This window comes from Lactuca sativa, chromosome 3 (assembly GCF_002870075.4).
Source record: "Lactuca sativa cultivar Salinas chromosome 3, Lsat_Salinas_v11, whole genome shotgun sequence".
Lineage (NCBI taxonomy): Eukaryota > Viridiplantae > Streptophyta > Magnoliopsida > Asterales > Asteraceae > Lactuca > Lactuca sativa.
The window spans coordinates 166,057,846-166,068,044 of record NC_056625.2 but is presented as its reverse complement, the minus strand read 5'-3'; the positions used below and the strand labels follow the sequence as shown (position 1 = coordinate 166,068,044).

At 38.8% G+C, this 10,199-nt stretch overlaps 1 long non-coding RNA gene across 1 annotated transcript; it reads right to left on the bottom strand.

Annotated features, from left to right (window-relative positions):
• Positions 1–3,274: 3,274 nt before the first annotated feature.
• On the bottom strand, positions 3,275–7,094 carry LOC122197127 (uncharacterized). Its single transcript, XR_008231249.1, has 5 exons — positions 4,882–7,094; positions 4,575–4,695; positions 4,313–4,370; positions 4,083–4,181; positions 3,275–3,802 (listed from the first exon to the last, which is right to left on the bottom strand). It is a non-coding gene; the product is annotated as an uncharacterized LOC122197127 (long non-coding RNA).
• Positions 7,095–10,199: the final 3,105 nt, after the last annotated feature.

Below are 10,199 nucleotides of genomic sequence, written 5' to 3'. Positions count from 1 at the left end.
GGATCTCCGAAATGGAGATGGTATTTGAAAGTTGCGACTGTAGCAACAAACAGAAGACTGTCTTTGCAGTTAGACAAGTGAAGATTGGATTCTTGAGTTGGTGGAAGTTGTTAGCAGATACTATGCCACGAGGAGAAGCCTTGAAAATGTCATGGGAGTAGTTCTTGGAACAGTTAAGGGTACAGTATTGTTCAGAGATAGATCTGATTGATCTGAACAATGAGTTCCAAAACTTGAAGAAGGGGAGGATGAGCATAAATGACTATGCTACTGCATTCACTGAGAAAATGAAGTTATTTCCGTACCTAGTGCCAACGGAACTCTCCAAGATTGAGAGGTTTGCTAATGGACTGCCTGCCGACTTTGGTCCGACAGTCAAGATGGCAACCACTCTGAAAACGGCTATTCATGCAGCTAAGAATACGGAGGCCTAGCAGAAGGAAAAGGGTCTAAAAAGGATAGAAGTTGGTGAAAAGAGGAAGTTCGATGGAACTTCAGGGTCCAATAAGAAAAACAAGTTCTCGAAGTCTGGTTCGAGGGGAAGTGGAGGCGAAGCGAAATGGTGCGACAAATGTAAGAAGAAGCATCATGGAAAATGTGAGGTAGCGGCCACGTGCTACAAGTGTGGAAAGCCAGGGCACTATGCCAATGAATGTACCCTCTCTAAGAAAGTTTGCTATGGTTGTGGTGAGGAGGGACACATGTCGAGGGACTGCCCGAAGAAGAAGGAGGCAGCTAGACCCAACATTCCGCCAAAGCCGAAGGCGAGAGCATTCCAGATGACACTGGAAGCTGCTAAAGATGAAGCTGATGTCGCTTCAGGTACCTTTCTCGTAAACAAATTGCCTGCCCAAATGTTATTTGATTATGGAGCCAACTACTCCTTTATATCGCATGAATTTGGTAGAAAACTAGCTTTGCCTGTTGATAGACTAGATAATGCTTTATTAGTCGAAGTTGCTAGTGGCAAGTTTGTACCTGTTAGTCATCGTATGAAAAACATCTTAATTGACTTGAATGGGAATAAGTTCCACGAGGAATTATTGCTTATAGAACTTAACGGTTTCGACATCGTTTTGGGAATGGATTGGCTTAGCGCCAATGACGCCGAGATATTGTGCAAGAAAAAGATAGTCAAAGTAAACCCACATGGGAAAGAGTCGTTTATGGTGTATGGAGATAAACGCAGAGTAAATTCTGGAATCATTTCATTGATGAAAGCCAGAAAGTGTTTGACCAAGGGGTGTACATCGTATTTAGCATTCATGATCGATGCTAAGAAGGAAAAGAAGGTGATGCAGAATATTCCTGTTGTGTGTGATTATCCGGAAGTATTTCCCGAAGATCTTCCCGGATTACCGCCTGATAGACAAGTGGAGTTTAGAATAGACTTGTTACCAAGGACGATGCCAATAGCAAAAGCACCTTACCGATTAGCACCGACGGAGATGATGGAGCTGATGATGCAACTTCAGGAGTTATTGGACAAAGGTTTCATTAGACCTAGTTCATCGCCCTGGGGAGCTCCGGTGTTATTCGTAAAGAAGAAAGACGGGAGCATGAGGATGTGCATTAATTACAGAGAGTTGAATAAAGCAACAATAAAGAATAGATATCCATTGCCGAGGATTGATGACCTGTTCGATCAACTTCAAGGTTCGAGCTATTTCTCGAAGATCAATCTTAGGTCAGGATATCATCAGCTGAAAGTAAGAGAGCAGGATATAGAGAAAACTGCATTCAGAACGCGATATGGACACTATGAGTTCTTGGTTATGTCGTTTGGACTTACCAATGCTCCAGCAGCATTCATGGATTTAATGAACAGGGTTTGTAATCCGTTCCTAGATAAATTTGTGATAGTGTTCATAGATGACAATTTGATTTACTCGAAAAGCCAGGAGGAACATGGCAGACACTTGAGAGAAGTGTTAGAAGTCTTGAAGAAGGAGAAATTGTATGTGAAGTTCTCCAAATGTGATTTTTGGATTCGAGAAGTCCAATTCTTGGGTCACGTGGTCAACCAAGAAGGGATAATGGTTGATCCAGCGAAGATCGAAGCTGTGATGAAGTGGGAACAACCGAAAAGTCCCATGGAGATCCGAAGCTTTTTAGGATTAGTCGGATATTACCGAATTTTTATCCAAGTTTTTTCTTCGATTGCTACTCCATTAACAGCTTTGAACCACAAAGGAGCTACTTATGCTTGGAGTGATAAGCATAAAGAAGCATTCGAGAAGCTAAAGAAGAAACTATGCGAGGCACCGATACTTTCTCTACCCGATGGAGTTGAAGACTTCGTTGTTTATAGCGATGCGTCTGGGGTTGGATTGGGTTGTGTTTTGACACAAATAGAAAAGGTGATAGCATATGCATCTCGACAGCTGAAAGAGCATGAAAAGAACTACCCGACTCATGATTTGGCGTTGGCAGCGGTAGTTTTCGCTCTGAAGATACGGAGGCATTACCTCTATGGCACGAAGTGCAAACTTTTCACTGATCATAAGATTCTCCAATATCTCTTTGGTCAGAAGGAATTGAATATGAGGCAATGACGCTGGCTAGAGTTACTTAAGGACTACGACTGCGAGATACTTTACCACCCTGGTAAAGAAAATGTTGTTGCTGATGCTCTTAGTCGGAAAGTCAATCTTGAAAAGAGAAGGCCAAGAGCGTTAAGAATTGAAGTTGTCTCGACTATTTTGGAAAGTATAAAGAAAGCTCAAAGCGAAGCTTCTGAAAAGAATGACCGAAAGGAAGAACGTTTGGGCAAAACGTTGGTGTTCGGTGTAAACCACTACAAGAAAAAAGGCCTTTTACGACGCTCATTGCGCGTCGTAAAAGGCTCAGACGACGCGCAAATGCGTGTCAAGGAAGGCCCTGTCATAAAGAGAGACGACGCGCTTTTGCGCGTCGTCTATAGACGACGCGCATTTACGACGCTCATTTACGACGCGCAATTACGACGCGCGTTTACGACACGCAATGCGTATCAAGGAAGGCCCTATCATAAAGGAAGATGACACGCATTCGCGTGTCGTAACCTTACGACGCGCATGTTAATGACACACAATGCGTATCAAGAAAGCCCCTGTCAAGAAAGGCCATGTCATAAATGAAGATGACACACATTTTTGCGTATCGTAAATTTAAATGTTTAAAAAAAATAAATTTATATATTTATTAATTTTTAAATTAAATTTTCATTTAATTTCTCATAATAGAAATAAAATACCATATACAAAAAATACAATCCATTGCATAATATAAAATAAAATTTCATACTCAAAAAATAAAATAAATTACACAAATTGTAATGTCATACAAAGAATCATTCAAATGTTAAACAAAAATAATACATTGCTAACATGGGTTATACATTCCTATAAAACTAACAAATAATCATACAACTCTATTTCTTACTGGAAAAGAATGTCAAACATGATTACAAGTCTCCCTTAATCTTGATTACTCACCTGCTTAAGTAGAATGTTGTTGTTGAGAAGGTTACCTAGCAACAGAGAAAAACACAACACCTCTCCCACAATCACAACATCGTTTACAGAGAAAGGGTTGTCAATCACTTTCATTAAGACTTTCATTCAATCACAAAAATATTAAATAAAAGGGTGAAACAGTAACTTACTTTTGATAAGTTGATCTCCCTTAGAGCAAACACAGCTAAAGCATTGAACAAGACCCTATTTCCCTCTTCTTTTAAAGTTTCCAGAATGTTTAGAATTCTCTCCTTACCTTGTTATTTCAAGTGTCAGGGGGAAAAAAAGTCCTCACTTTTGGTTCCCTATCAGATGCAGCATCAAGAACAGAGAACATGATCTCACCAAACATAATCAATAATCAGATTGAATTATATATTATGAGTAAGTAATAAAGTACATGTAACACAATAAAGTATTATTATGGAACTTATGAGTTCAAATATTATTTTTTACACTCAGATGCCAAAATATTTTATGTTATTCTTCTACAAGTTGAGAACCAACTCAAACATGAAAGATAATAGTCCATCTGGCAACTTTTGATGACATGGCAAATGAAATTTCTCAGAGATAGAATAATACCTGTACTATTAAAATGATGGCAACCACAACAGGTGGTCCAATAACTACAGCCAAAAACATGCCTTTAATCATGTCTGGAAAGAAAAGAAAGATTGTTTGCTGCAATCATAAATCCCATGTGTTACAAACTTATATCCAAAAGAACATAACATAATTGAATTCCATTTTTTGTAGAAACAAAACATACAATGGAATGGAATAGCGAACTACGATTCCATTGTAATTCATACCAGGAAAATCGGCATAGAAAGCGGTCATTTAATGCATAAAAGTTCTGAAAAAGTTGACCTGAAAAATTTACAAAATAAATTATTAATTATTATATTATCTTACCAAACAGAAATGCTATCTTAGTTACAGATACAAAGTTGGTATGCATATATTAAAACAAAAGTACAGCAAGATACTCGGAAAGAAAGGATATTCAACAACTGTTACTTATGCTACAATTACTACATAATCATCAAAAACTTGAATCTTGAAAGCTTCTACCTGATAGATGATTAAGTACCATTAACGGGCTAAATATTGTTGATTAGGGGAATGAAATTCATATTGCTTAAGAAGCTGTCTCTTCCCTTTGGTAGAATTTGATGATTCTAAAATGAAAACCCTAAAAGAAAAATACAAATAATTCTAAATAAGAAACTATTCTTTAGAAAATTAGAAAACTTAATATACTAAAAACTAATTTCTTTCATTCCCATTCCATTTGTTTTCTGATTCCATCATACTAAATAGTACATAACAAAGATACAAATATTAATCAAGAAAAACAAATATAAAAATTTAATCATACATGATATTCTCTACTTTAGAAGTATCAAACATTGCATGGCCAACCACTTTCACCTCCACCTTCACATTACCATTCCATTCCCATCTGAAACTTATTCAAAACACATAAGAATCAACGTTTTCCTTCACATCTAAATCAACTTGATCCTTTACATCAGAAGGTGTCACCCAGAACAATAAAAGCAGGATTACAGTCAATGTTCTGGTTTTTAAAACCAAGGTAATCGGACCCAGAACATTAAAATATGCAATTAACTTAAAGTAGAGGTGTTTAAAATAAAAAATCAGATCAACATATGTGGGTGAAAGTCTAGAATTATCATATATGTCAAAACAAAAATACTAACTGAAGCATAAATCAGATGATGAGGGAATACCCCTCACATAGACATAGTAGAGAGACCCTTAATCTCATAAATTAAGCTAGATGCAGATGGGATCATTAAATTGAACAAACCTTATCAAAAGTATTCTAAAATCAAAGAGTAATGAAAATGGGCGAGACCTGTTGAGGCGTCAACCTTCTATGGTCCCTCAAATCTTCTTAATTTACCATGAAGCCCATCCTAGGTTGACTTTTCTAAAATAGGTAAAAGTAATTTATTAAGAAAACAAAATGAAGCGATGATAAAATACAGATAAAACCATGATAACATAATAGAATAAGTCATCTAGGCATTTAATCATACACCTGGTGGGCGGCAGCCAAAACAACAAACATGTCAGTATTATCTCCAAATCCTCATGGATTTTTACCGTATCAATGGTATTTGGAAATGGAACAGAACAATACTAATGAATTTAATTGGAGAAAATTGAAAGAATATGATGATTTAGTGATTATACAGGGGTAGAGTAACAGATGAGGACCGGGTATGAGGCCGGACCATTAAAGACATAGAACCTTTCAACAGTGGCAAGTGTTAACAACCATCGCACCTATCGATCTACAGGTCCAGAAATTCGAAGGTCGAGGGAATCTAACTGAATCCGCCAAGAAAGTGACATGGCTGGAGTAGGACAATCGATTGAACCTAAACCTTCAAACCATCAACAAAATCAACCATATTGCAGGCGATCGTCGAGGATACAGAGGTGGTTAGATCCGACAATGGAACATAGAAGACGTAGACGAAAGCAGAAATTTTCCATCTCCAATTTCAAAATTTTGACGCCCCTTCTTGAGTTGACGTCCCTCTGCCAGAAAAAAAAAACAAAAAGAAAAATCATTTATGATGGACACGTAGCAAACGAATATGGAATTGGGAGCAAACAAAGATGGAATGGAAGGCGGTGGTGGGGGAGATGAGTAGTTGAGACGGCAACACCACCATCAACGTTGGGAGGAGACATACCAAACAGACGGACGGTGAGAAGGTTGCAATCTTAGAGTGTGTCGATGTTGCCTGCTATTGCCCTAGAAATGGAATTCAATTATGTGTGTGTGTGTGTGTCTAATAATCATGAACCTCCAGCTCTCCGCTGTCTTCTTCACCTTCTCTCTTGGCACCAAACGTCACTATTTAGGTCGCACAATTCTCCACGGCGGCGCCAAATACAGAGCCACCTAACCATCTCAATGTGGTTCCTAGTCGTGTCGTGGCTGTTCGCCCCTTTTCTTTTCAACCCATCCGGATTTCAATGGCAGAAAATCGTTGAAGACTGGGACGACTGGTCAGCATGGATCAGAAACCACGGTGGAATCGGTGTTCCGGCGAACAAAAGCTGGGAATCGTGGTGGGAGGAAGAACAGGACCACCTCCGATTAGGGCTTTTTCTAACAATTTCAACATCGAAGAAACAATGAAGAACAGGACCACCTCCGATTAGGGCTTTTTCTACTGCTACTTCTTCACCATCTTCTATTTTTTCTGTATTTAGACTTAAGAGTATAATTAGGGCTTTTTCTAACAATTTCAACATCGAGTGGGAGATATGGTGGTTCCAGTAGGTAGAAGTGAGGGAAGAAGTAAGCAGCAGTCAATGTCGGGAGGGGGAAGGAAGGAGCGTCCAGGGCAAGAGGGAAAGGAGAAAAAAAAGGAAGGCGGGATTTTTAATTTTTTCAGAATTTCATTTCCCCCTACTGTTAAAGGATGGAACGCGCGTTCCATTAAAAATTATAAAGCGACATCCTTAGACGACGCGCATTTTATTATAGGTGCCCTCCGTGTTTTTTTTAGACACTAATTTAAGGGCGCGCAATAATGCGTGTCTTCTATCCTTAAATTTTTTGAAGAGATGACATTTTTTTAATGTCACTCTCCTTTGCGTAACATAGATCAATGAGCGTCGTATTTTGCGCGTCGTAAAAGGCCTTTTTTCTTGTAGTGAACAGTCATGGACTAAAGGTGTTCCAAGATCGGATTTGGATACCTAAGACAAGAGGAGTCAGAGATCTTCTGATGGAAGAAGCTCACAAAACCATGTACTCGATTCATCCCGATAGCACTAAAATGTATAGGGACCTGAAACCCTACTACTGGTGGCCGACGATGAAGCTTGATGTTGCAAAGTATGTGGCTGAGTGTGTGACTTGTGCAAGAGTAAAGACACAACATCAGAAACCGTATGGGAGTTTAGAACCATTACATGTGCCTATGGGTAAGTGGGAAGACATTGCTATGGATTTTGTCACTAAACTGCCCAGAACAAAGAATGGTCACGACATGATTTGGGTGGTCGTTGATCGATTCACTAAGAGTGCGCATTTCATAGCGGCCAAGGAGAAATGGTCTATGGATAAGCTTGTGAATTCTTATGTGAAGGAAATTGTGAAGCTTCACGATGTTCCGTTAACGATTGTATCGGATCGTGATAGCCGTTTCACCTCGAGGTTTTGGAAAAGTCTACAAGGGGAATTGGGTACCAAGTTGTGTTTAAGTACAGCTTACCATCCGCAGACTGATGGTCAGAGCGAACGGACGATACAAATACTTGAAGATATGTTGAGGGCATGTACTCTGGAATTCCTAGGTAACTGGGATGAACATTTACCTTTGGTAGAATTTTCCTACAATAATAGTTTCCACTCGAGCATAAAGATGGCACCTTATCAAGCTTTGTACGGGCAGAAGTGTCGTACGCCGTCTTGTTGGCTTGAGGCTGGGGAAAAGCAGTTTATGGGACCGGAGATAATTCATCAAACTGCTGAAAAGTTGAAAATAATTAGGGAAAGAATGTTAGCAGCTCAGGACCGTCAAAAGAGCTATGCTGACAAAAAGCGAAGACCGATGACTTTTAAAATTGGAGATTCGATTTTGCTTAAAGTCTCACCGTGGAAGGGACTTATAAGATTTGGTAAAAGGGGAAAATTAAGTCCAAGGTTTATTGGACCGTTTAAAGTTCTTCAGAGGATTGGGAACCAAGCTTACAAGCTCAAACTACCAGAAGAATTGAATGGAATTCATAACACTTTCCATGTGTGTTATTTGAGGAAGTTCACGGGAGAAGTTCCCGACATGATTCCACTTTCGGAGTTGGGAATCGATGAGAACAAAAGGTTGATTGAAGAACCAGAGGCAATTGTTGACCGAAATACTAAGAAGTTGCGACGCAAGATGGTCGATTTAGTACTTGTCCGATGGAAACACACGAATGGGCCGAATCTCACCTGGGAGACAGAGAGTGACATGATGGGTCGCTATCCGCATTTGTTTGTTAATGTGTGATTCCAGGGACGGAATCATTCTAAGGTGGAGAGAATTGTAACGCCTGTGTTTCTGGTCTTTTCATTAATGTTGATATAATAGTCTAGGTTAACCTTTGTAACCCGTTTTGAAATAATAGAAGTGTATTATTTGAGTATTATGTGTTATGTGCTTAATTGTGTGTCTTAACTTAATTAAGAATAAAAATAAGCGTCAAAATGAAATGTTAGATAAATTCGATATCTATGGATAATGTTGTAGTAGTTGAAACGAGGTTTCCGAATATATAAAGAATGCCGAAATCCGAGTTATAACGAAGAAGTTATGACCTGTCGAAGTTTCGCGACAGAACCGGCAACGCAGAATGACGTAAAAAGTGAAATTTCTGTTAGTGCAATATTTAGCCTTAGTGATCTAAGCGAATGTTGTAGAGTTCCTTAAACCGAGAGCATTCATGAAAAGAACGCCCAAATCTGACTTCGTATGAGGAAGTTATGATTTTTCGAAGTTTCGACTTAGCGGTATGCAGCCCGAATACTCGAAATAGAGATCGAGTGATATTTAGCCAAAAAATTTCTAAATGAGAATTTAAGATCTCATTGATAGTAGTCCAACGATAAAAAGATAGACGAAAACGGAGTTCAGATGAAGGAGTTATGAATTTCGAATAGAGTTTTCCTGTCCCGGCCAACTAAAAATAATATATAAGTAATATACTTATAATATATTAAAATATGAAGTCAAAATTAGCCAATGGAGTCTAAACGAGAGTTGTAGAGCATAATCTCAACTTCGCGTCGATATAAAGAACGTCGAATACGGAGTTCGTATGCGAAAGTTGTGAATTTCTGAAGTTCGGGGCGTGAAACCCCAAAACTGTCAGATACCACGATGTAGCAAGCATTGCCACGACGTGGCAAGTCTTCTAACACCTCCGGGAGTCTCCCAGATGCAACTTGGGATGACGCATGCAGTGACGACCAAGCCCACGACGTGGAAAAAGGGTGCCACGACGTGGCAAGGGCCAATTTTGCCCTATAAATAGATTTAAAGGGCCAGCCGTTTAGGGTTGCTCATTCTCTCATCTCTCTCCCATATTACCTCGATTTACGTGCAAAGAAGTACCCCCGAAGCCCCGGTATCAACCCCAAGACCCAAAGCAAGTCCCGAAGCCCGAAGATCCCGAGAAGAAAAGAGTTTCCGAGCCGAAACTCTGCCCGCGAGAAACCCGGTGTGTGAAGTGATCCCGGTTTCACCGAAGAATACTACTTCTACAAGCCGTAGTGCTGTCCGATCATCTTCTGATCAAGTGAGTGTGTAGTTACTTTCTTCTAACGCATAAATATGAAGTATTTTATACGATATACGTGTTATTTGTATATTTTGTTGTTATATGTGTGAATGTATATTCACTTTATTCTATCTCATAGATATGATTTATTCTCTATGAAATACGTGTTATGTGTATGTGCCTCATCTGTTATGTGGAATATGTATTGAATGAGAATGCTATACAGGTTTTAAACTATGTATAAAATATATATATATATATATATATATATATATATATATATATATATATATATATATATATATATATATATATTTATCTACTAATATGTTGAGTAGAACATAGGTAGATAGTTGGTGTGTAATAAACAGATGAGAGGCC